The sequence below is a fragment of the Saccopteryx bilineata genome, chromosome 1, assembly GCF_036850765.1.
Source record: "Saccopteryx bilineata isolate mSacBil1 chromosome 1, mSacBil1_pri_phased_curated, whole genome shotgun sequence".
In the NCBI taxonomy this organism is placed as follows: Eukaryota; Metazoa; Chordata; class Mammalia; order Chiroptera; family Emballonuridae; genus Saccopteryx; species Saccopteryx bilineata.
This window is the reverse complement of record NC_089490.1, coordinates 314,415,095-314,442,981: the sequence shown is the minus strand read 5'-3', so window position 1 is coordinate 314,442,981 and position 27,887 is coordinate 314,415,095. Positions and strand designations below refer to the sequence as shown.

Genomic DNA, 27,887 nt, shown 5'->3' with positions numbered 1-27,887 from the left:
CTTGCTATCCCTTTATTTTGGTGCTCATTATGTCCATCCATTGTTGCTTTAAGATCCTTGAGCATCCTAAAAATCATTATTTTAAATTCTGCATCTGGTAGTTTGGTTACTTCCATCTTATTCAGTTACTTTCTAAGGATTTCTTGTTTATTCATTTGGGTCACATTTCTCTGTCTGCTCATTTTGTCTGTGTTTTAAGTAGCACTGTCTGACTTTGAAATTATTGTGGGGTCTTTATGAAGAAGATAGACTCCATGGTAATGACCTCCAGGCCACCTGATTCCCTTGTTCTAGTATTGCTTCTTGAGAGTACTATTTTTCCTCTTGTTGTATGTGAGTATTAAATGTAGTTGATCCTTTTGTGGTATGGTTATCCCTTCAGACTGGCTGGCTCTAAGAGTCAACCTTCTTCATGTGTATTACACCTGTGCAATGTCTATCCTGTTGGGCGTATTTAGTCTCCACAATGTCTGGTTCCTGCTAGAGTCCACCTTTACGTGTGTTTCTTGTGTAGGTAGCTGAGTCTAGGGTTGGTGCTCTCTGCCACCTACTACCAGTTGTATTGCCTCCAGCTCTTCTTGGGTTGGTGTCAGCCATTGTTTATAATCCACTGTGGGCTACCTATCTTTAGCTCCTGCACTTCTTGCTGTTTGTGTCTGCGTTTTCTGTGTGGGAGGGTCCAACCTTTCTATATGGATCAGCTTCCTCCTTCTTAGAGATAAAAGCAGCTCCATAAAAGCCCCAAGCTCTGTAAGATTTGTCTCCATTTTTCAGCTGCTACTCCTCCTCTTGAAGCTGCAGCTATGGTCTTCCCACAGAGTCTTCTGTAGTAAGACTGTAGTGTGCACTTAGACTGGCCTCATCCAACCAACCCCTCTACAGCTTGTCTGCTTGGTAGATTAGGGAAGCTGAGGTTGTGAGTACAACATTAGTGGGAGACCCTACTATAGGAGTCTCTTGGTCAGGAGCTCAGTACAGGGATTATGGCCCCTACTCCAGAGTTTAATGCCTCTGCCACTGCTGGATACTCAAATTTTATTTCTCTCCAACAAGGTGAGCAGCAGGTTCAGACTGAGTGTGGTCGACAGTCCCCTCTGCAGTAGTTCTTTCAGCTGGTGAGACCCTATTCTCAGGGTGGAAGACTGAGAGAGTCCTCTCCTGGGGATACTGTGCCCCCCTCGAAGGTGGCTGAGCCCCTTGACCAGATGCAACAATAGACTCACAGGGACCCACAGGTTAAATGTACAGGCTCCAAGCCTCTCTCCCTTCTCCCTGTGGAGAAGCAGGGCAGGGTATCCAGTGCCCAGTATGGCTGATTTTGAAGCTCCACCCTATACAATGCACATAAGCTACTGTGCTGGTGCTGATCACAGAGAGTGGAATTCGCCTTAGCTGGGCCAGGTATGAGGAACTTTACCTTCAGATACCTGAAGGTAAAGTTGTTAGGTTGTTAGGCAAGGGTTTTTAGGTCCTAAACCAATGCTTTCCACAGCTAGGCTCTGTATATGCCAGCCCTGGGCCTCCCTGGGAGGAACCTGGCACAGACTAGTGGGAAACACTGTTCGTGACTGGCCCTCAGCAACCTTCTTGGAGCAACAACTAATCCAGAGTTTTGTGGCTGCCTCTGTTGGGCCCAGGTGCACATGAAAATACCAAGCTGAACTCGTAGGATAGCTTTTACTCACTCTGGGCCTGAGGAACGTCCACTTAACAGGCCAAATTTACCTGAGCCCTGCCTCCTGCGCCTCTGTCTGCTGGCTGCTTATTGGGCTCGGCTGCTGAGAAAAACCTCTGCTAGAGTCTATACCTGCCGCAATTCAGGCATTAGGAAGGGTGGTGGGTGTGGCTCTGCTCCTTGGCCCAAGGCGTCAGTCTGTCCAGACTTTCTTTACAGACCTCAGTAGGGTGTAGCCCCAAAAGCCTGGTGGGTGTGGCCTCTGAGACCCAGAGGTGTGATCTGCATGCCCCCGGGAAAGTTTCAACTGAGTCTCCCTGGAGCTGGAAGGACCAATTATAGACCCAGGACAGTGTGTGTGGAGGGGAATTCAGGCTCTACAGCAGAAAACAGTCATTTATATACTCCCTGCTTCCTGGCCTCTCAGAATGATCTGTCACCATGAGTGGGGTGGGAGAGACTCCTGAGAGTGGAGCAGTTGCCTTTCCCCAGGCTAATGCTGCACAGAGGGGATGCTCCACCCAAGAAAGATGGTGATTGCAGTATTAGAGAATGACTCAGCATAGGAGTTCTGGTGGCAGTCCTCCACAGTATCTCTCTTTGGGCCTCCAACTTCACACTCTTCTCATGAAATTTAGTCCTCTCAGCTCTCCCCTACTGGAGCCCTGGGTAAGTGGCTGTGAATGAGGTTTTCTGGGCGGGCCCTTTAAGACGGAGTCTGCATCTCCGAAAGCTCAGTCTCTCTTGCAGACAGAAACCTCGTCTCTTTTCACTGCCAAATCCTGTCTGGGCTCCTCTTCTGGGCTCTGGGACTCTAGGCAGGGGCTCTGGGCCTGGAGCTGAGCACCCACACCTCTCAGGGTGACCATCCCTGCAGTGAGAGTCCCTTCGGACCCTCAGTTGCCACTTGCTCCTGTTAGCAGGGCAGCCCTTTCCGAGTCTCAGTCCTTCCTACCAGGCTTGGTGTGGCTACTTCTGTGATTCTTGGTTATAGAGGCCTCTTCCTTTAATCCAAAGTTGATTTTTCAAGATGATTGTCCTTAAATTAAGTTGTAGTCCAATTTGGTCCAGGGAGGTGAAAGTTGGAACGTCCGCCAACTCCATCGCCATCTTTGATCCCTCTATATTAACTATTATTCTTTTTTATTAGATAGATGACTAGTCACAGCTATTTTCTTTTCTTTTTTTTTTCTTTCTTTTTAATGTAGTTCTTAAAATTATATTTCCTTTGCTTAATTTTTACCTTTCCATTCATTTAACATGTAAAAAAATTAAGATTAAATTTATTTTTTGAAGCCTCAAACAGAACATGTTTTGTAGTATTATTCTTACCTTAATTTTATTATAGTCCTGGTAAATCACTAGGTTTATTTTATTTTATTTTTTGCTTTTACATTTTTAAAGTGAGAGGAGGGAAGAGAGCGAGACAGATTCCCGCATGTGCCTTGACCCGGATTCACTGGCAGCCCCTGTCTGGGGCTGACGCTTGAATCAACTGAGCTATCCTCAGCTCCTGAGGCCAGTGCTCAGACTAAATGAGCCATTGGCTACAGGAAGGGAAGAGAAATAAAAGGAAGAGAGGAAGGGGAAGAGAAGCAGATGGTAGCTTCTCATATGTGCCCTGGCCAGGGATCAAACCCTGGATATCCGCAAGCCAGGCTATCATTTTATTCTCAACCATCCAGGGTCATTACTATGTTTAAAACCATAAATATTGCTCTGTAAGATTTGAATGAGCACTTACAAATGTTTATGAGAGTATTTTTTTATCCAATAACACAGAAGTAAGGAAAAGTAAAATAAAATACAACTTTAATTTACCATTTAAATCTAGAACTTATTAGCATTTAAGGAGTAAGTAATATAAAAATCATTATTATTCTATGTGTTTGATATAATTCTGAAATTAGCAACTATACTGTGTTAATGTGAGAGTTATGGAATTTAGGTCTAATGGCAGTTTAACCTAAATTGCTCTTATTTTAGCCTTTTCCTCTCTACTCATCCTCGTCATTACCTTTTCTTTTGATATTGTTTTCCAGTTCAGTCTTGTCATTGATGCACAGTTTAGTAGTAACTTGGGAAGCAATCTGAGACTATTTCTACTTAACGATTTAGCTAAGACTAGTATAGAGAGCATTTAAGTGAAAACAGACTTGGCAAATAAGACATCTCTGATTTGTGAATGTTTATTAAATCTCCAAAGAATCTTTAAATATAATGAAATTGAATATCATGTAAACATATGAGCCACCATATGATATCATTCTATGTCATTCCCAATTTGGGTCCTATGAATCCTAAGGCCCCTTTCATGTCATTCATCAATTTTACTAATAGCCCACACAACTTTAGCCACCTCTCTATCATTCAATGCCTTGTAAGAGGAAAAATGTTCTCCAGTCCATGTTAATCAGTGTTATGTGTAGTCTGTTTCTTACAAGACACAAACTTCCCTTTTACAACCTTTCTTCTAGATAAAAAACATATGTGTCTACATTGATATGGACCACATATCTTAGATCCGAAGGAGATATAGTAAGAAAAAACACACTACTATAAAGTTGAAGATGAACTAGAAAAGATATAGAGAATAAAGAAGCAAAGGAATAAACTTCATAGCTGCAAAAAAAAAAAAAAAGAATTGCACAAGTCCAATGAAAAAGAATTTTTGAAATAATGAATATCTTGCTTGGTTGGCTGACTGTCCCAAAACTGAAAGATGTCAAAATTCAGATATGCTCCTTGTTATGTTAGTCAACTGATTTAAAAAGAAGATGAGCAGAAATAACAACCTTAGAATGCAACTGTCCATGGCCCGAAGCCCTACTTATGCCATTCTTCAAGCAACGAAGTAACTCAGCAAAGCATCCAGTTGAAAATAAATAAAAGATTCAAAGAACATATGTTTTAAAAAGGAGGGCAAAAAAAACAAGAGTCTGTCAACACTGTTTGGGACAACTAACAGTCAACACTATTTGGGACAAGTAACAGGATTGGATGAAACTTCCCATATTCAGAAGTAAAGAATATAAAAATGACCAAAGCAAAAAAAATATTAGGGTAACTCTAAAATTTTTATTACAAATACATAAAAGAGAATATAGCATGCAAAAGACAAATGAGGGGTATTCATTTAAATGAATATCTTAATAAATTAGAAAATGTTTTAAAGGCTGGTTTTGGAATTTTTAAGATAATAAAAGAGACCATGAATCCTGTGAAATGAATTACAAGCAGAAACAAGAGACTTCAAAAGATGAAAGGAAGCGGGCAAAATTAACTAAAACATTTGATGAGAAAATGAAAATAATTTCAAAATTTAATCCACATTAGCAATATCAATGAGTAGAATTAGCATTTTTTAAAAGCTGAATAAAGTATAAGGAGAATAAAGGAGAGAAAATAGCACACCATGTAGAACTATAGAACCAGAACCTAAGTAATGATAGAGAAGATATTATAGCTTTGAAAGATAATGTTGATTGAATTCATAAATAAATGGCACTTTTGAAGTCAGAAAAAAATACAACAGTGAGTATAAGAAAGCTTATCTAAAACAATGCTCATAAGAAAGTCTCTGTATAAAGTTTGTTATATTCTAAGAAAAGGTCCCAGAGAGTGGCTAATATATACATACTCTAGTCAACAGTTGAAGCTGGGGTAAAGAAAGATTTCTACAAGCCATGACGACAAGTGTGGGAGGTCACATACAAGGGGGAAAAAAATCAGGTTGGTTTCAGACATCTTCTCACCAATATTAGCTAAAAGAAGGCAATGAGCCATAAACTACAGGTATTGAGGGGAAAAAATTGTTAGTTAAGCATTTTTTACCAAGCTACGTGGTAACTCAACTGTATAAACAATATCAAACATGCAATAATTCATGACATAAACCACCACTTAGCTCTTTCTAAAAATAATATTAGAAAATGTATTTCAATAAAGTTTTTTTCAAATACTTAAACTCAGTTGGATACTTATGGTATTGAAGATCTGTCAGTATATTAATTATTTAAATAACAATTAGTTGTAAGCCTTTACTAAGTATTGTTGACAATGGAAACAGGTTAATTCTTGAAATATAAAAATAATATTAAGTTAAAGATATTTCATCATTAAAAAATGTCTTTACAAAAAAAGACAACAGAAAGTAAATTACAGAGTGGAATGAGGTATAATAGACACTGTTAATGGCTGAAGTCATTATACTGAGAAATCAGCATATTATTTATATTTCTAAAAGAAAATACCAGTTCATATTTCCTCCAGATTACCAGTGGGGAAAAAGCTAAAGAATATATAAATCAAAACATAAATAATAGAAAATAAAGAATATATTTTTAAAATTCAAGAAAATAAAAAACTTGAAATAAGATGAATGAAATTGGACCTTTCTATAATAAAATATTTTTGTATTATCAATTATTAAAAATTGTTTCTCACATTGTATATAACTAGTATTTTATTATCTAAAGATGACACATGCTATTCAAAAAGTTTAAAACTATAGTGTATGAAAAAATTTCAGGAAATGCAAAGAGAAACCTGGAAAGGAGAAAGGGAGAGAGCAAAAGGTAGATTCTGAAGAAAAAGAAAAAAGAAGAGGAGAGACAGAAGGAAAAAATTAAAATTTATTACAAAAAAAACAACATAGATGCACCACATTTGAGCTTTCAGTCTGTTCCTGGTAGCTTATTTAATTATTTTCACAACACCTTAAATAGAGACTATTACTAGAATTTTATAGACTGCAGAATGGAGAGTTTTAACAAATTTGCCAGGGGAGCTAACAGATTTGCCAGGGCGTCCCAGCTTATGGGAGGCAGGGCTGAAGTCCAGTTTAGGAAACCTGACTCCACTGCCCATGATTTTCACTGACCTGCTTATGTTATAGTGCTTGTCAAAGAAAAACAATATTAAATAAGATATGTCAGGATAATTCAATCAGTAGTGCAGGCAGAAAGCAGTCCCAGAGAGTGCTCAGCTGCCCCATCGACATCACAGGCCTACAGTTACCAATCATTACACGCAGAGAGGAGCCCCAGTTGTGGAAGCCATGTGGTGTCACCATCACTGCAACCAAGAGCAGGGCAGAGAGGCCTGTGGCATCCCCCTCCACACTCCTCTCCCCATGCCTCCACCCTTGCTATTGCAGACACGAAACCCAATATGCAAGCAGCAGTGTTGAGGGACTGGAAGCCAGGGAAACCTCATATCCGTGGTCCCTGCTGGGGTTGAGATGGAACGGGGACAAGAATGTCATTGCAAGGCTGGTTTTGAGAACAATAAAATGGTTCAATGTAAAAAACATATATGGTTTAATCAACAGGAATTACACCAAGGAAGATATATGTGTACATCAGACTTCCATAAAGAAGAGTAACTCTAGGAAGCACCTATAGGTGATGAAGATACTGTGGAACTTGATGGTGTTGAAGGAGCAATGGGTGGAGGCAGCAACTGTTACAGGCCCTGGTGAAGTTCCAGTGCAAGGCAGTAAATACAGAGCAGACATAACTGTTGTAGAGTTATCAACATTGCAGAAGTCCTCCAAGCAATCACCAGCAGAATTACCAGAACAGTGAGAATAAGGAAAAGAATGAGAGACTAGTAAGTGCTGCAAAGCCCAGGCCCAACAGCAGGCCCTACCACAGAGAACAGTTCTGACCTTAATACACGCAGAGACCCTATGGGCATGGACCTCAGTTTTCCTGTAGTTCTGTGCAGAAAGAAGTGACGGAGGGTGCTGACAATCAGGGTGCAGGAGAACAAGGTAGACCAGTGAGACTGTATGTATGAGGCTATGGGCCACGATTCTGCAGGGGCCCTCCTCACCAAAGACAGCCTAGAGAGGAGCGGAATGAAGGAGATAAGGAAAATCAAGGAGATGAAACCCAAAGCCAGCAGCCATCTGAATGTCAATAACACAGCAGCTCCAATTAGCAGTGCAGACACCCAGCCCAGAAAACCCCAAACCAAAAGATAGAAAAGAGATAAAAGCAACTGGTCTACCAGCTGAGCATTGCTCTCGAGGCTGAGCAAGGAGGGGCTGAGTAAATGCCAGCTCACTATGTCTACCATCATCAGGTTGGGCCACCCAATAAGAAGAAATGAATATGAAATTCCAGCAATAAGAAATGAACAAAAGATTGGAGCCAAAGACCTGAAGTGTTTGCTTTTAATAACCAGATAACAAGAATTATTTGCAGTATCTATGCAATATAGGGTTTTTATTATTTTACCTGAAAAATCTCATTTCGTAATGACATTTTTTTAAAGCCTGGTTTTTCTCAATTCAATTTTATATTGTTTCATATCTCATTCAGTTGAAAATTTTAAGAACCTTTTAATTTGTAAAAAAATTTACAACTTTTGTTTTTTAGTCAATAAACTGCAAACAACTATTAAAAAGGTCTTAAATTTTTAAAAAATATATAAGGAAGGTCACTTACCAATTATAAAATGTATGAACTATAAACAGTGAAATTCTTATAAATCTTCAGACACACATATAAAGTAAAACCTATAAAACAGAATAGGAAGGAATCAATATAAATGCATTAGTGATAATCATAATAGATTGGAAAAAGAATAAAACTAAAATGTATTTAAATATAGAATTAATTCTTCAGTTTCCCTTAGCTAAATATCTCTGAGACTGTTTGAGCATTTTTATTTATAAGGTCTTTGAATAATTCAGTATAGAAGTTAAATTCATTCTGAAAATAATGTGTTATTAAAATTATTTTATCTAATTCTTGGCCTTTGATTATATTTTAATAAGATTTATTATTATTACATTGGTCTGACAGTTTTTCTATTTGACAGATAAGACAGAAATATTTAAGATAGAAACCAAGCACTTTGTTTTTTTTTTTTTGTTTTTTTTCATTTGTTTGTTTGTTTCTGTGACAGATATAGAGAGAAGGACAGATAGGGACAGACAGACAGGAAGGGAAAGAGATGAGAAACATCAACTCTTTGGTGTTGCAGCACCTTTGTTGTTCATTGATTGCTTTCTCATATGTGCCTTGACCAGGTGACTACAGAAAACTGAGTAACCCCTTGCTCAAACCAGCAACTTTGGGCTCAAGCCGGTGAGCCTTGCTCAAACCAGATGAGCCTGTGCTCAAACTGGAAACCTCAGAGTTTCGAACCTGGGTCCTCCACATCCCAGCCTGATGCTCTATCCCAAGGGTCGGGAACCTTTTGGGCTGAGAGAGCCATGAATGCCACATATTTTAAAATGTAATTCCATGAGAGCCATACAACAACTCGTGTACATTACGCATTATCCAATAAAAATTTGGTGTTGTCCCAGAGGACAGCTGTGATTGGCTCTAGCCACCCACAACCATGAACATGAGTGGTAGAAAATGAAAGGATTTTAATAAATGAGAATGTTTTATATTTTTAATGTTATTATTTTTTTATTAAAGATTTGTCTGTGAGCCAGATGCAGCCATCAAAAGAGCCACACCTGGCTCGCAAGCCATAGGTTCCCAACCCCTGCTCTATCCACTGTGACATCACGTGGTCATGCTGGTTTTCTTTTTTGTTATGCATTTGCACTGGCCCATGAATGTGACCTTTATTTTTTGTCATGCAACTAAAAATAGCCTGTGCAAAAGCAACATGCCTATTTATAACAAATTATCTAAATTCAAAATACTCAAAGTTAAACCTTGTAAAATTGTATATATGGGCTTTATTATGCACTAGTAGAAAAAGGTTAAATTGATTTAATGTTTCTAAAAACAATTTCATTATATTTAACAAGAACTTTAAAATATTCATAACCTTTGACTGTAAATAAATACTTCAGCAACACAGAACACATAGATATCAGCAATTTTTTATAATATTAAAAATTTGAATCCAATCTAAATGCACAAATATGAGGGAATTGACTATTGAAATAATGAATCACCCACAAAGTCAATTCATATGAATACATTAAAAGAATGATACTAATAACTTTGAATTACCTAAGAAAATAGGTATGAGATATAATGCTCAGATAAATTCAAACTCCAAAAGAAAATGGCTATTATATGGTCTCAACTATTGTATATAAACAAATGAATAAAGACAAGACATTTAGGGAAAAATGCCAAATTATTCACTTAATCTTTCTTCGTGTTGGGAGAATAAAATGAATGATGTTTCATTAAAATGTCACAAGAGCTACAAAATTATAATTTGAATATAGTAGAAATATTTCCTTTTGTCTTTGCAAGTCTCACCTTGCTGGGGGCTTATTCATTCTTCCTCTTCACCTTGCAGAGTATAGATCTCAAAGAAAAGATTTTTTCAAAAGAGAGGGACTGTCAGATAAAACAGAGCTGTGTCCTATTTCCATGCAGTGGAAAGTCCAAGTATGTACACTGCCCTTTAAACTTCCTCATACTTAAAGTAGTTCCTGAGAATGGAAACTAGAAAACCAGTCATGAAAATGCATAAAACTTAAATAATTTTCTTATGGAACAATCAAAGTAAAAAAGAAAACAGAAAACAAACAAACAAACAAAAATACTTTTCAGTATTGAAAATGACTGACAACAAAAAACTTTCGAACATCAAGACAAAGAAAAACTTGATGGTCAAGCAGGGAGTTTTAACTTTTAGTGTACACAGAATTTCTGAATGGGATAGAGAGACACTTTTTAATAATATGAATTTCTAGACTTAACTTCAGATGTATTGATTCAGTTGGTCTGGGATAGGGCACAGGAACTAGAAAAATTTATGAATATTTTGCCCATTTATTTAGATGGTTCAAGAAGCAAATTCACTTTAAACTCAAATTACAAGCTGGTTTTTATTGTAGAAAACAGAATATTGTATATAAATATCTCACTAAAATTAGACAATGTGTGAATAATATACAAATTATCTTCAGCAGGCCCTCTGGTAGCAAAATCATATCAATTAATAAGGTAGACCCAATTTGTGAAAGTAGATGATTATTTCTCCAACATTTTACAGTTTAACCAATTGAAACTAAAAATTTATAAGAAATCCAAATCTCATAACTTTTATATTTAAAAATAAAATTTGAGGGAGATTAGCATTTCATAGTGGATTTCTCGTATAAATTTTCAAGTACCTGATGAAATACAAGTAGAAAAAAAAATCCTAACTTTGGTAAACATAACAATTCACAAAAGACAAATTTTCATGCTTAATTTATAGTCAATAAAAATTCTATTATAAACTAACAATATAAATACTTCAAATATTACTCTCCTCAAATAATGCTACATTGACTTGACACTCAATGTCTTTGCAACACACAACTACATTGAGTGAACTGAAGCATGTGTATTATACATTTACATTCCAAGTTTGCAGTTCCTGAACCTGCATCACATTCACCTAAGAGATATTTATAAAAATACACATCTATGTTGATTCAGAAATGTTGTTGAGGAGATAAGAGGAAGGAGATAAAGGGACACAAAAATCTCCCTTCTTCTTTTAGAAAACTTTCCAGATAATATTGATGATAGTTCCTGTTTGAGGACCACTATTCTATATTTAACCAGGTAGGATGTACTTGAACTGTTTGAGTCCTTCCCTAATGAAGGTCTATATTTTTGGCTTCATTAGGTACAGAAAAGAGTTTCTCAATTCAAATAGTTTGTGACACTTTGATAACACTTTACATAGCTTCCATGTCATTGCAATGTTTTTCTCTGAGCATTTCTGTTTGGGGTTGCATTAGTTTGGCTCAATAGATAGTAACGATTATAGCAACTTGTCATTTATCATTCCCATATCAGCTTCACTGTAATGCGAATTGCTACAGTGCCAAGAGAATGAGTAATGCTAGTCCTTCAGCTAATTAGTGGCACTGTCACTTTATGTCCAATATAGTAATTAAGTATTGCTGATGAAATTTCACAGCACAAAGTGAGCCATTTTACAGCCCTTTAACTTAATTTGTAGCTTCAGATAATATTGATGCCAGAGATGCATGTTCCACAAAGGGAGGGGCTACGTGTCTTGACATCTAACAATTATTATTAGGCCTAAACACTCCTTGTTTATAAGAGCCACTAAGACAATTACTGAAAAATCCTTTGCCCATAAAAAGGAATTGAAATTTAATGATATTTTAAGAAATATAGTCAACATTCTCATTGTACTGAGAATTTGGTGGGTTTTTTTAAATAAAAAAAAATAAGCAGCATATGAAACATAATCAGGTAACAAATCATTCTAAGTAGGAATAGAAAAGAGTAGGAAAAAGAAGAGAAAGGAATGACGGCATACCTGGGAAGAGAGACTCGACTGGTGGAAACTCCCCAGGATCTCGTTAGGCTCCTTCTCTAGGCTGGGCTTCTCAGAGACTTAAAATGTGTCCAGGCTTCCAGTGTGACTGTAATATGAGGACACCCACTCCTAAATCGGAGAGATTTTTAAAAATACATGTTTCTTTGCTTGTGCTTAATCTGAATGAAAAGAGAAATAAACCAGCCACTCAACAATTTTAGGAAACTTGGTTCTCCAGGTAATAAGCCTCTTCAATTCAGAGAAATTCTGGTTTAGAGTCCTGAGTATAAATTAATTACCATTTGAATTGTACATTTATGAAGATGGGTTTATCTCTCCAGGAATCAAACCAGTATAATAAAGTGCAGGTCTTGAACCTTAACGACCCTAAAAGAGGCCATAGAAATGTATACAGAACCAAGGAAATAGTATTGGACAGTATAGTAACCCTCGGTTCTAGTAGTTAACTCCAAAATAAACAAGTCTACACTAAGGAACTCATTATTGTTAGTGGGTATAAATTTCTTCCACCTTTTTCATTTGTAAGAATTATGTTACTCAAAAATATTTTACAAATGTTGGAATACATATTTCCTTTTCCTTAGTTAACAAAGGAAAAGTGTAATTCTTGGATATATTATCATTCTAGTTGATTGCCCTTAATATTATCGGTTAAGCACTGCTAATCTTAATGTCAGATTAAGATTACAGAATCTGGAGAACAGGTGCAGAGGCTGGTCTGTAACACTGATGGGGAAAGCCACTGCTAAGGCCTCTTTAGTTACTACTAAATTGTCTTTCCAAATCCCTTGGAAAATCAGCTCAGATGTGTCCCAGAGTATTCTGATTGCTGCAACATCTTTCAGGTTCATAATCAGCCACTCACTAATGGTGTCCAGCAATGTTCCTAATTTTCATCTGATCATGATCATATATTCAACTGTCAAGTTGCCTGAGACATAAACTTCATGATCATTTACTTCCCAGAAATTTGTCAGGTAGACACGGCAACCAAAAATCTAATCAAAAGTATAGCACAAAACTTCCTTTATATACCACCTTTAATGTTAATGCTATTGCAGTTCCTGAAATAACTAGAGGAGTATTGAACAAATAAATAGCAATAAATAGATTTCAATACCATAAGGATAAGTCTTAAAAATTGATTTTATTTATGTATGCAATATCTAGTACACCCTCATTCTAACATTATGATATTGTCAATCAATTTGACATGCATTTTTATTATAAACTTGTCAGAGTCAAAGGTCTTTATATTTTGACCTTAACAATTTGTTTGCATGACTAATGTGATAATTCAGAGTTAATGGAATTGTGTTCCATTGTCTTTCCATTTTTCCACTTTTGTTCATCTTCATAAGTATCTATTTCTTATAGCTTTGATATATTTTTTGAAACTTCCCAATAAATAATAAATCAGTTTCAGAAAATGAATTCATCAATAATTTTACAATATCAATTCAACAATAGTTTTTATCTTTCATTGGAACAAAGGAGCGCTGTCACCCAGGGGTTCAATGGCTATATGAACTGAGAACTAGAATTAAAAAAAAAAAATTTCTCATGTTCAGTACAGAGAATACAGCATGCTTCTTCAGGAAAGAGAAAAATTTTCTTTGAATATTTATGTCTTTTCAACACTCAGCAATTTTCTCCCAGATTTAGATCTATATTTGGAGAGCAAAATAGTTGCTTTATCTGTTTACAATTTGTAAATTCTGACATTTTGTCACATAGAGTTATTTTATAGTCATTCTGTTCTATATAATCCGTGTTGAGAAGGTACATTAAATTCCAAATAAATATATATATATATATTACATAATAATCATAACACTTCAGTGTGTTTTGGACAGTCACAAAGTAGAGGACAGTGACAAGCAAAAAGCAATGGATTACAGGATATAGAGAAAAATGGGAACTTTATTGTTATGAATATTAGAATCTATTTATTGTTTATTATGGTAAAACTCTCCATTTACAGGAAACTTTTACATACAAAGGTTAGAACGAAACAACAATTATTGAATAAGTGATTAAATAGTGCCATGCACTCTATGTAATGGGTAAACAACATATACAGCTGCATATGAGAATTTCTAATTGAGGTTAGGCATAAAAATAAATTTAAATCTCAATCAGTGTATCTGAAAGTAATGTGTTTTGTTGTATATGCAAAATTAGAAGAACCTTAAATATGAAAAGGAAAATACGATTCACATATTTTTAAAAAGTACAAATAGAAGTCATTTTCCTTTTCATAAAAAATAATTTAGATTTTTTATCTTTTAAGAAAATTATCTTTAAAACTATTTTATCATTAAATAATTTTTCATTTCTAAATATTATTTTTAAACAAAATATTACCTAGCATATTTCATAAATATAGTAGAAATAAGAAGTTAAGAAATATTAATTAATATTAAAGTTATGGAGTTTCAAATTTAAAAAAAATGACTTTGAGTATCTGATCTTTCCTAGTTTCCAAGTAGTCAGTAGTATTACTGGACTATGTGTAGAAATCTGTATGATATTTACATTTCTTTTTTTTTTTTAATGAATTTTTATTAATGGTAATGGGATGACATTAATAAATCAGGGTACATATATTCAAAGAAAACATGTCTAGGTTATTTTGTCATCAAATTATGTTGCAAACCCCTCGCCCAAAGTCAGATTGTCCTCCGTCACCCTCTATCTAGTTCTCTGTGCCCCTCCCCCTCTCCCTAACTATCTCCCTCCCTCCCTCCCATGTCCTCCCTCCCCCCCCCCCACCCTTGGTAACCACCACACTCTTGTCCATGTCTCTTAGTCTCATTTTTATGTTCCACCAATGTATGGAATCATGTAGTTCTTGTTTTTTCTGATTTACTTATTTCACTCCTTATAATGTTATCAAGATCCCACCATTTTGCTGTAAATGATCTGATGTCATCATTTCTTATGGCTGAGTAGTATTCCATAGTGTATATGTGCCACATCTTCTTTATCCAGTCTTCTATTGAAGGGCTTTTTGGTTGTTTCCATGTCTTGGCCACTGTGAACAGTGCTGCAATGAACATGGGGCTACATGTGTCTTCACGTATCAATGTTTCTGAGGTTTTGGGGTATATACCCAGTAGAGGGATTGCTGGGTCATAAGGTAGTTCTATTTGCAGTTTTTTGAGGAACCACCATACTTTCCTCCATAATGGTTGTACTACTTTACAGTCCCACCAACAGTGAATGAGGGTTCCTTTTTCTCCACAGCCTCTCCAACATTTGCTATTACCCGTCTTGTTGATAATAGCTAATCTAACAGGAGTGAGGTGGTATCTCATTGTAGTTTTGATTTGCATTTCTCTAATAACTAATGAAGCTGAGCATCTTTTCATATATCTGTTGGCCATTTGTATCTCTTCCTGGGAGAAGTGTCTGTTCATGTCCTCTTCCCATTTTTTTATTGGATTGTTTGTTTGTTTGTTGTTGAGTTTTATGAGTTCTTTGTAAATTTTGGATATTAGGCCATTATCTGAGCTGTCGTTTGAAAATATCAGTTCCCATATAGTTGGCTGTCTGTTTATTTTGATATCAGTTTCTCTTGCTGAGCAAAAACTTTTAATTCTGATGTAGTCCCATTCATTTATCTTTGCCTTCACTTCTCTTGCCATTGGAGTCAAGTTCATAAAATGTTCTTTAAAACCCAGGTCCATGATTTTAGTACCTATGTCTTCTTCTATGTACTTTATTGTTTCAGGTCTTATATTTAGGTCTTTGATCCATTTTGAATTAATTTTAGTACACGGGGACAGGCTGTAGTCGAGTTTCATTCTTTTGCATGTGGCTTTCCAGTTTTCCCAACACCATTTGTTGAAGAGGCTTTCTTTTCTCCATTGTGTGTTGTTGGCCCCTTTATCAAAGATTATTTGACCATATATATGTGGTTTTATTTCTGGGCTTTCTATTCTGTTCCATTGGTCTGAGTGTCTATTTTTCTGCCAATACCATGCTGTTTTGATTATCGTGGCCCTATAATATAGTTTAAAGTCAGGTATTGTAATGCCCCCAGCTTCATTCTTTTTCCTTAGGATTGCTTTGGCTATTCGGGGTTTTTTATAGTTCCATATAAATCTGATGATTTTTTGTTCCATTTCTTTAAAAAATCTCATAGGGATTTTGATGGGAATTGCATTAAATTTGTATATTGCTTTGGGTAATATGGCCATTTTGATTATATTTATTCTTCCTATCCAAGAACAAGGAATATTTTTCCATCTCATTGTATCTTTTTCGATTTCCCTTAACAATGCTTTGTAATTTTCATTATATAGGTCCTTTACGTTCTTTGTTATGTTTATTCCTAGGTATTTTATTTTTGTTGTTGCAATCGTGAAGGGGATTATTTTTTTGAGTTCGTTTTCTAATATTTCATTGTTGGCATATAGAAAGGCTATGGACTTTTGTATGTTAATTTTGTATCCTGCAACCTTACTGTATTGGTTTATTGTTTCTAATAATCTTTTTGTGGAGTCCTTCGGGTTTTCGATGTATAGGATCATATCATCAGCAAAAAGTGATAGCTTTACTTCTTCTTTTCCGATATGGATGCCTTTTATTTCTTTGTCTTGTCTGATTGCTCTGGCCAGAACTTCTAGCACCACGTTGAATAAGAGTGGAGAGAGTGGACAACCCTGTCTTGTTCCTGATTTAAGGTAGAAAGTCCTCAGTTTTATGCCGTTTAATAGGATGTTGGCTGATGGTTTATCATATATGGCCTTTATCATGTTGAGATATTTTCCTTCTATACCCATTTTGTTGAGAGTCTTAAACATAAAATTGTGTTGTATTTTATCAAAAGCCTTTTCTGCATCTATTGATAAGATCATGTGGTTTTTGTTCTTTGTTTTGTTGATATGGTGTATTACGTTAACCGTTTTGCGTATGTTGAACCATTCTTGAGATTCTGGAATGAATCCCACTTGATCATGATGTATGATTTTTTTAATATGTTGTTGTATTCGGTTTGCCAGTATTTTGTTTAGTATTTTAGCATCTGTATTCATTAGAGATATTGGTCTGTAGTTTTCTTTCTTTGTGCGATCCTTGCCAGGTTTTGGTATGAGGGTTATGTTGGCCTCATAAAATGTGTTTGGAAGTATTGCTTCTTCTTCAATTTTTTGGAAGACTTTGAGTAGAATAGGAACCAAGTCTTCTTTGAATGTTTGATAGAATTCACTAGCATAACCGTCTGGGCCTGGACTTTTATTTTTGGGGAGATTTTTAATAGTTTTTTCTATTTCCTCCCTGCTGATTGGTCTGTTTAGGCTTTCTGCTTCTTCATGACTCAGTCTAGGAAGGTTGTATTGTTCTAGGAATTTATCCATTTCTTCTAGATTGTTGTATTTGGTGGCATATAATTTTTCATAGTATTCTACAATAATTCTTTGTATATCTATGATGTCTGTGGTGATCTCTCCTCTTTCATTTTGGATTTTATTTATTTGAGTCCTGTGTCTTTTTTCCTTGGTGAGTCTTGCCAAGGGTTTGTCAATTTTGTTGATCTTTTCAAAGAACCAGCTCCTTGTTTTATTGATTTTTTCTATAGTTTTTCTGTTCTCTATTTCATTTATTTCTGCTCTGATTTTTATTATCTCCTTTCTTCGGCTGGTTTTGGGTTGTCTTTGTTCTTCTTTTTCTAGTTCCTTAAGGTGTGAAGTTAAGTGGTTTACTTCGGCTCTCTCTTGTTTGTTCATATAGGCCTGAAGTAATATGAACTTTCCTCTTATTACTGCTTTTGCTGCATCCCAGAGATTCTGATATGTCGTATTTTCATTTTCATTTGTCTGTATATATCTTTTTATCTCTGCGCTTATTTCTTCTTTGACCCATTCATTTTTTAGAAGTATGTTGTTTAGTTTCCACATTTTTGTGGGTTTTTCCCCCTCTTTTTTGCAGTTGAATTCTAGTTTCAAGGTTTTATGATCAGAAAATATGCTTGGTACAATTTCAATTTTTCTAAATTTGCTGATATTGTCTTTGTGGCCCAACATATGGTCAATTCTTGAGAATGTTCCATGTACACTAGAGAAAAATGTATACTCTGTCGCTTTGGGATGAAGTGTCCTGTAGATGTCTATCATATCCAGGTGTTCTAGTATTTCATTTAAGGCCACTATATCTTTGTTGATTCTCTGTTTGGATGACCGATCTAGAGCCGTCAGCAGTGTATTGAGGTCTCCAAGTATGATTGTATTTTTGTTAGTTTTTGTTTTAAGGTCAATAAGTAGCTGTCTTATATATTTTGGTGCTCCTTGGTTTGGTGCATATATATTAAGGATTGTTATGTCTTCTTGATTCAACTTCCCCTTAATCATTATGAAATGACCATTTTTGTCTCTGAGTACTTTTTCTGTCTTGTAGTCAGCATTATTAGATATGAGTATTGCTACGCCTGCTTTTTTTTGGGTGTTGTTTGCTTGGAGTATTGTTTTCCAGCCTTTCACTTTGAATTTGTTTTTATCCTTGTTGCTTAGATGTGTTTCTTGTAGGCAGCATATAGTTGGATTTTCTTTTTTAATCCATTCTGCTACTCTGTGTCTTTTTATTGGTAAGTTTAATCCATTTACATTTAGTGTAATTATTGACACTTGTGGGTTCCCTACTGCCATTTTATAAATTGCTTTCTGTTAGTTTTGTATCTAGTTTGATTCTTCGCTTTTGTTTTCCTATCATTTGTTTTTGTTTGTTTGTGTTCCATACTTCTTTCCTCTGTTGCTACCTTTTTTAAGTCAAGTGTTTTTGTGGTGGTTTTTTTAAGGGTGGTTACCATTAAGTAATGAAAAGGGTACCTACCATATTCATTGTAGTACCCTATCTTATAAGTATTTCTGCACTTCATCATCCTTTGCTACTGTTAATCTCCATCCTCTCCCCCCTTTTTTTCCTTTGTTGTCACAGTTTAAGTTTGGTTTTATTGTGTTCTTGGTGGAGCTGTTACTTGTGGTGTTGTTTTCTTTTGTTCTTTGAATCTGGTTGGAAAACCCCCTTTAGTATTTCCTGGAGTGGGGGCTTTCTGTTGATAAATTCTCTCATCTTTTCTGTATTTGTGAATGTTTTTATATCTCCTTCATACTTGAAGGATAGCTTTGATGGGTATAGTATTCTTGGCTGAAAGTTCCTCTCTTTCAGGGCTTTAAATATTGGGGTCCACTCTCTTCTAGCTTGTAGAGTTTCTGCTGAGAAATCTGATGATAATCTAATAGGCCTTCCTTTATATGTTGTACTCTTTTTTTCCCTGCCTGCCTTGAGAATTTTTTCTTTGTCATTGGTTTGTGTCATCTTCATTATGATGTGCCTTGGAGTGGGTTTGTTGGGGTTAAGAAAACTTGGTGTTCTGTTTGCTTCTTGAATTTGAGGCTTTACTTCCTTCCACAGACTTGGGAAGTTCTCGTCTATTATTTGTTTGAGTATATTCTCCATTCCATTTTCTTTCTCTTCTCCCTCTGATATACCTATTATTCTTATGTTATTCTTTCTGATGGAGTCAGAGAATTCCTGTAGGGCTTTCTCGTTTTTTATTATTTTTGAGTCTCTTTCTTCTTCTCTCTGTTGTGCCTCAAGTTGTTTGTCTTCTATTTCACTAATCCTATCTTCAATCTGGGCTGTTCTGTTAGCTAAGCTTGTTACCTCGTTTTTCAGCTCGTGAATTGAGTTTTTCATTTCTGTTTGATTTGTTTTTATAGTTTCAATTTCCTTGGTAATATATTCTTTGTGTTCATTGAGTTGTTTTCTGATCTCCCTATATTGCCTTTCTGTGTTTTCTTGTATATCTCTGAGTATTTTTAAGATTTCTATTTTAAATTCTCTGTCATTTAGCTCCAAGGCTTCCAATATGTTAAGTCTTTTCTTCATAGATTTTTTCACATCTATTTGTGTTACCTCTCTTTCTTTTGTATCCTTAATATTCGATTTCCTCTTTCTTATCGGCATCTGAGGGTGGTCTTATTGATAGCACTAATTAGAATTAATAAAGAGTAAAAAGTAAAAAAAAAAAAAAAAAAGGTAAAACACCCCACAAAAAAAAACCAGTAATAATTTAGTATTTCCCCCTTTTTTTCTCTCTTCTCTTTCCCTCCTCTCCCCTCCTCAGGGAATTATCCTGCCTATAATGGAGGGCCTGATTTGGGGTGAAGAGTTCAAGGGGCAAAAAAAAGGAAGTAGGGGCCTACTAAATGCAAAAAAAAAAAAAGGAAGAAAATCTTAGACAAGCATAAGATGATTTGCTTGTAAGTGATAGTCAACTAAGAGATATAATGAGAGGGATAAGAGGGAACCAGAAAAAAGGACCAAAAAAGAATAATAAAGAAGAAAAAATAAAAATAATAAGTAAAAATCTGTTGTATTAAGTGGAGCGAAGACTAAATACAATGGAGACCTTGGGTTGGGAGGACCCAAAATGCCACAAAAATAAACAAACAAGAAAAAAGAAAAAAAAATAAAAACAAAAGCAAAAAAGAGAAATAAAGCCAAAAAAAAGCCTTGAGTCCCAAATTAACTTATTTGTTCGTGATTGAGGATTATATGGGATGAAAGTAAAATGAGAAAAGAAAAAACGAATAGAAAGGAAAAAATAAGAAAAAGAGAACAACGAAGGAAGAAATAAAATAGGAAGAGAAAAAAACAAAATAAAGCAAGACAAAAAAAAAAACAAAAGAGGAGAGAGTGAGAGTTAAGTGTTTTGGAGTATAACCTTAAAGGAGGGTGAGGATGAAGAAGAAAAATAAAATGCAACACTCATGGGTAGTGTAGTTCAAGAAAGGGGAAGCATGAGATGGGCAGAGAATAGAAGGACCGAGGTGGAGGATATAAAGGCAAAAAGATAGAAGAAACAAACAACAACAACAACAACAAAAAATTAGTGGATCAAGTTGTAAAGTCTGTGGGTTTTTCTTGATTTTGAGAGGTTAACTTCTTCCTTTTTCTTTTCTCTCCCTCTTCCTGGTCGGTGACTCTGTACCCCAGGCTCTGCCCCTGTGTCACTCTTAGGTAGGGATTTGCAGTTGATGGGATTCTATGGCAATGTCATATAATTGGCTTTAGTCTTGCTGAAAGTAAAGGCTTGTTGGCGTTTGCAGGGTCCAACGATGAGAGAGTTTGCTTTCCTGGATTCTCTCTCCTAGTCCCCCCTTTCTGAATTAGCAGCCTGGTGATCCAGCTATAAGGCTGCAACTGCTTCTGCCTGGGGAGTAAGAGGCTCAAAGAGCTGGGAAATCCCCACTCTATCCCCACTCAGTGCAAGGCTTTGGGAAAGGCTCTGAGAGTCAGGGCCTCCAGTGTAATCAGGCGGGGGGTGGGAGTCAATTGTTGTCAAGGTGACTGTTCAGCGCCTAGCATTTAGTTGGACCTCTCAACCCAGGCTTTCCACACTTTGTAGCCTGTTTTTGCAGGGAAGAAGAGGCACTAGTCTCTGCTTACGACTAGTGTAGTATAGACCTTATTATCTGCCAAGTCCTTCTTTTTAGCGTTTATCCCTGAATATGGAGGGTCTATCAATTAGAAGTTGCCCCCGCCCCTTTAGCGAGAGGCACTAAAAAATATCACGCCTCTTGTCTTGGATCGCTGAACTGAGAGAGATCTTATCAAATAGAACTGAGGGTGCGCAGATTTCATGGGTTAAGCTAATTTCAGTGATTGGGTCGCAGCTGTGCTTCCGAAGGTATTTTAGGCTGCCTGCGCGCGCCCCTCCCCCAATGCTTGATTGTTAGCTTGAATGGCTGGGTGAGGTGCCCCGCCCACGGAGAGAATCTCCCAAGCCTCTCCCGCTTGCCCCGCCGCTGGCGGCTGGACCGCACCAGGCGCAGGATAATGGAGCCCCCTGGGTGTGCGGGCCAGTAGGGCACCCTGGGCGCGTGGAATGCCCAAGGCACGCGCGCGAATGTGGCGCTCCGGGCACCGGTGGCCGGCGACCCCTACTCGCAGTGTGCGGGCCGCTGGGAACGTCAGCGGTGCTCAACCGGACCGGGCGCGCGTGCGGCTGCTCGCGGCGGCTCGCGGCGGCGGCTCGTGGCGGCCGCTTGCAGCGGCGGTGGCTCGCGGGGGCTCGTGGCGGCAGCTCGCGGCGGCGGTGGCTCGCGGGGGCTCGTGGCGGCTCGCGGTGGTGGCTCGCGTCGGCCGCTCGCGGCGGCTCACGGTTCCCAAGTATATGGGCTGACTCACCACAGGCGCACTTCCTTGCGGTTTGAAAAAACGTCCCTGTGGTAGATTCCTCCACACCCTCGTCTCTCAGATTCAAGTGATAACAGTCCTTTCGCTATCAGTTTGTGTGGAACTCCGGAATGCTCCGAGGATAAATTTTTCTGTTTCTAGTTGATAAATTTGTTGTGATTTAGGGGAGAGCTGTCGGACGCGCTGCTCACGGTGCCATTTCTGTGACGTCACTATATTTACATTTCAACATTTAAATTATGAAGTGGGTATTGTCTTCATGTCTAAGAAAAGATTTAATTTATTAAATAATTTATATACTGGCCTGACCTGTGGTGGTGCAGTGGGTAAAGCGTCAACCTGGAAACACTGAGGATGCCGGTTCAAAACCCTAGGCTTGCCTGGTCAAGGCACATATGGGAGTTGATGCTTCCTGCTCCTCCCCCCTTCTTTCACTTTCTCTCTCTCTCTCTCCCCCCTCTCTATAATGAATAAAAAATAATAATAATTTATATACTTATTCACATAAATTTTCAACTTAGTGTTAACACAGAGAAATATTTCTAGTGATGAAAGCACCCTTCATCTCTTTGAAGAAAATCGGCAAACCTAGTGATAGAAAGTACAAAATGTATTTTATAATTTTTAAAAACTATATTGAATTTATTTTTAGTACTATGGGTATATAAATGTTTTGAAAATTATACTTTCTGCTTTGTATATCTCTAGAAACCTGAAACATTTGAGTAGTGGGAGGAAGCTGAGCTTGGACTAAGTTGATCTTGTGATTTTAGAAATCCCTGTACCATTAATGCAATAACATATTTCAATTAATTACAAATATTTGTTCTTAATAAATATTTAGGTATCATGTTTTTAGGTTTAAGTCACTATAACAGGGATAAAATATGTCTTTAAAAATAAAATTAAAAAATTAAAAAAAAATAAAATTAAAAAAAATATGTCTTTAGATCAATTAGCTACTTGCCATAAGTTTATAGAATAAAGTGAAATAATTAAATTTTTATTTTTTATCAGGAATAAATTTTTTCTTTTAAAACCTGTAGTCTACATTTTAAAAGTGAATTCAGAAAAACAACTAATACTCTTTAAACACAGTATTTTAAATGGCCCAGATTTTATAAAGTGATCTATTTCATTACAAGGAAAATCTGAAATATGTCTAGAAAAAGTTCACTATTCTACATAAAAAGAAATAGATATAGATTTAAAAGGGGTAATTTATGTGGGGACCAACTAGTAGAGGTCTATGAATCCAATATGAGTAATTTCATGCAGAAAGAAATAAGGGCGAGAAGGCAACATTACCCATAAACAAATCAACAGTTGAGATTAATTATTTTAGCTGTGACATTTGAAAATAAAATTTACAGGGTTATAGAATTCAGGTGTAAAATGAACAAAGAAAAACTTTCTTAGGTCTTTGTTAAAATTTCTGAGGAAGTTTCTAAGAGATGTTGTCTATGGAAAAGTAGCAGAATATAATGTACTCATAATATTCTCCATAAATGTAAATTATAAAGATTAGTGGGCAATAGCCTGACCAAGCCGTGGCGCAGTGGATAGAGCGTCGGACTGGGATGTGGAGGACTCAGGTTCAAGACCCCGAGGTTGCCAGCTTGAGCGCGGGCTCATCTGGTTTGAGTGAAAGCTCACCAGCTTGGACTCAAGGTCACTGACTTGAGCAAGAGGTTACTTGGTCTGCTGTAGCCCCACAGTCAAGGCACATATGAGAAAGCAATCAATGAACAACTAAAGTGTCACAACAAAAAACTAATGGTTGATGCTTCTCATCTCTCTTTGTTCCTGTCTGTCTGTCCCTATCTATCCCTCTCTCTGACTCTCTCTCTCTCTCTCTCTCTCTCTCTGTCTCTGTAAAAAAAGAAAAAAAAAAGATTAGTGGGCAATCAAACTACTGTTGTAATTGAATTCTAAACTTTCAGGTCAAGATGATAGACTGATTTCACATGTTAATCTTTCCAAAAACTCTAACAAAATGGTATTCATGTAACAATAAGACATAAATCCACACTGATGAAGACAATATGAAAAAGCCATCAGTGGATCCTAGAATGTTAACAGAAACAAATCCAAGAGACAGTCAGTGAACTTGACTGAACTCCATTTTGTTTCATGAACTCCAGGATATTCATAAAACAAAAATACTTGGGTGTTCTAAAATATTATTTGGCTCCTCACTGAGCCCCCATGTGACTGCTGTTGTGAGTTGTTTACCCAGAAATCATCTATGCCACCCCCAAATTTTTCCTTATTGGCAGAGCTTGGTTGTCACCATCGAGGATATGAGTACCAAATACTCACTTTTGCAAGTTCCCTTATATATATAGACAATGAGCTGTTTGACTCAACCCTGAACAATTAGATGTGAAAAGGTCTTAAAAGACTGCCAAGAAAAGTTTTTCTCACTAAGGTAAAAAAGAAAAAAAAAAGTCTGAGGAGAAGGAACCGTTTTTCTTCACCATATTTGTCATATCTACCTCAAATACCTAGAATTATTATAGTCATTTTTGAGTAAGGTACAAGCTTATAAGCCTCTACTTTAAATAGCATTATTGGATCTGGCAGGTTAGCTCCATTGGTTGGAGCAACATCCCAATGCACAAAGGTTGTGGGTTCGATCCCAGTCAAGGCACATATAGAAACATTTAAATGCTTCTCTCTCTTTCTTCCTTCCTCTCTCTCTAAAGTCAATAAATAAATTTTAAAAAATATTTAAATAGCATCATTGAACTTAAACATTCGACATGGAACAACCTTTCTCCATATCTACAGATGTTCCCCACTGGATAAGCCATTTTATTTAATTGTTTTGTTACTCATGACAAACAGCCTCAAATAAAACCTGTTAATTTATAAACTTCTATGTACACTGAACCACAATAATATGCTTTTTTCCTACTGCTAAATATCCACAAATATTTATTTTGAGGAAAACCTATAGTATAATATTGAAAAAATATCATAAAAGTTTCCATAGAAAGAAAAAGTGATAATTCAGTTAAAATAACAAATTTAAAACTAAAGCCTCTAAGTATCTTCAAAGACTACATTACTTCTAGGAACTTCTCAAAATTAAGAGACTGAAAACACAAAACATTTAAATGTAACATGTCTTTTGTTTGGGTTCTGATTCAAGCAGACTTTTGAGAGAAAATATTATTTTGAGATAAATTGAAAGATATAACTGTGGGCTGAATATTAGATGAAATCAAGGAATTGTGTTAGGTAAAATAATGGTGTCATATTACATGAAAAAAATTATACTTTTAAAAGAAATTTATGCTTTATTCTTTGCAAGGGCTGGTGTATAAAATGATGAAATAACACTATGTCTGGACTTTTCTTTTAAATATAATCTAGATGATACACAGTGAGAAAGAGAAAAGAATACATAAGGAAAATGGCAAATTCTTGATAGCTATTGAATTTTGGTGATGAACATGGAGGTTACAATATTTTTTAAAAACATGAGACAAAGGACTTTTTGGTCATTATAAGACTTTCTGTACTATTTGATTTTTGAAAAAAAAAACATGCCCATATATGATAAAAATATTTTAATAAATTTATTGTTACAGTACAAGCATTAAGGAACTGTAAAATTGGGGTAACACAAGACTTTCAACCATGAAAAATGTGTGGGGTTTGTGTGTGTGCCAAAATACTCCTAATAGGTAAAAATAGTGCTACTCAGTTGTAGTCGACAAGGGTAAGAAATGTGATGTGACACGTCAGGCAAGACTTAATAAAGGAGATGAGATTTTTTCAAATCATAAAAATGATTCATGTATATATTGGCTACCCTACACCCAATTAGAAACTTGGTGATCAAATATATCATCTTATCAAACCCTTATAAATGTCAATTTTATGGGTGAGAAAACTGAGTCAGGTGAGTTGAGTATTTGCCCAAGTTCACTGATCTCTATGTCGCACAGGAAGTCAAACCCAGATCTGCTAATCTTTAAATTCCATGCTTTTTCACTACTAAAATAATCAAGATGAGAAATAAAGAAGTGGAGAATTACCTTTTATAACAAAGAAAAACATGGACAGGCACAGTGGTAGAGATGCACTTCACCTGATATTTGATGGGGAGGAGGATAGGGTGGGAATTAGGAAGGTTGACTGACCCAAGTGAAGAGATCAAGGTTGGGAAGAAAAGGAGAATCTACCAGAACTATAGGAAAAGCCAGTGTAAAAGTCCACAGCAATGTGAAATATTGAATTTTGGGGGATAAAAGTGATATTCTTTATTCCTTCTGAAGAATTTTCAGAAGCATTGAAAATATTACATAATAAAACAAATGTGACATAAATGAAAGGATTCGTTGTTGTAGAAAGATGCAATAATGAAAGTGAATGACATGGAAGAAAGGTAAACATTTTAGAAAAGATGGCTATTGAAAACCAGTTCCAGGTTGAGGAGGGGGTTCTTTCAAAGTCAATGAGAGAAATTCTGAAAAACGTTCTCTGTGTTTTTTAAACTCCACATATAGGTATGAGATAAAATTATAGTGGCACTCGCACAACATCTCACACCAAATTGCCTCCAGCTTTATAGCTGCAATACAGAAAATAAAACACTAATTTATAGTACATATTTAAAGTAAAGAAATGCAGTCTTCCCACTTCCACACCTAAGGAATAACCACTGTAAATGACTGGATGTGTGTTTCTGGGTTTGTTTTTTTTTACATGCGCATATGTAAAGGTTTTTATTGTTGTTTTGTTATCTTTGTGAGGTTTTTTTTAACAATCATTAATTATACCCATGTTACTTTACATTTTGCTTTTTCCTTATTCAATAATATTACTTGGATAGTTTTCCTATCAGTGCAAACAAAACAACCTACCTGTTGCATAATATCACCTGAATAGCTATAACTTCTTTATCAAACTATCCTCCTAATTTTGGAATTTTAAATTATTTAGTCTCTGTAGTATAATAGTGCTGGCATATCGCTAGATATATAAATATATTATTATAATGCTGACATATGTATAGAATTTTCCTCATCCACATGTGTGAGACATGTTAAAGGGAGCAATTATATCTGCAGGCTCTGGAATCAGTCTGCTGAAAACTTAACTTCCTTAAGCCTTAGTTTTTCCTCCAGCATTAATCATAGGTCTATATTTAACAGGCTATCTTGTGAAGTAAACAGGGCGGTCCATATACTTTACCTGATGTGGAATCTGGCACATTAAAAATGCTTAGTTAAGGTTAGCTCTTTTTATAATTGGAATCATTCCCTAGAATTGGACTTTTGGAACAAGCAAACATGTTTACCTTTAAATGTTGCTCGCAACATTTAAATAGGTGCTTCCAATTGCCCTCCAGAAATAAAACCAAGTTGCACTTTCCCTAAGAGTGCCCTTTGACCCCATCTATACCAACACTGATTTTCTTTTTCATTTCTGCCAATCCAGTAAAGAAAAAAGTTACTGCACCCGACTGGGATCCACCTGGCATGCCCACCAGGGGATGATGCTCTGCCCATCTGTGGCATTGCTCCATTGTGGCCCGAGCCATTCTAGGGCCTGAGGCGGAGGCCATGGAACCATCCTCAGTGCCCTGGCCAACTTTGCTTTACTGGAGCCTTGGCTGCGGGAGGTGAAGAGAGAGATAGAGAAAAAAGAGAGGGGAAAGGGTGGAGAAACAAATGGGTGCTTCTCCTCTGTG

The 27,887-nt window shown here is 36.3% G+C and overlaps 1 protein-coding gene and 1 pseudogene across 8 annotated transcripts in view; both read left to right on the top strand.

Moving 5' to 3' along the window:
- Window positions 1-27,887, top strand: part of GRIA4 (glutamate ionotropic receptor AMPA type subunit 4) — a 397,987-nt gene that overhangs the window by 36,361 nt on the left and 333,739 nt on the right. The gene's annotated exons all lie outside the window — the stretch shown is intronic.
- On the top strand, window positions 5,362-7,735 carry LOC136315749 (Y-box-binding protein 1 pseudogene; annotated as a pseudogene).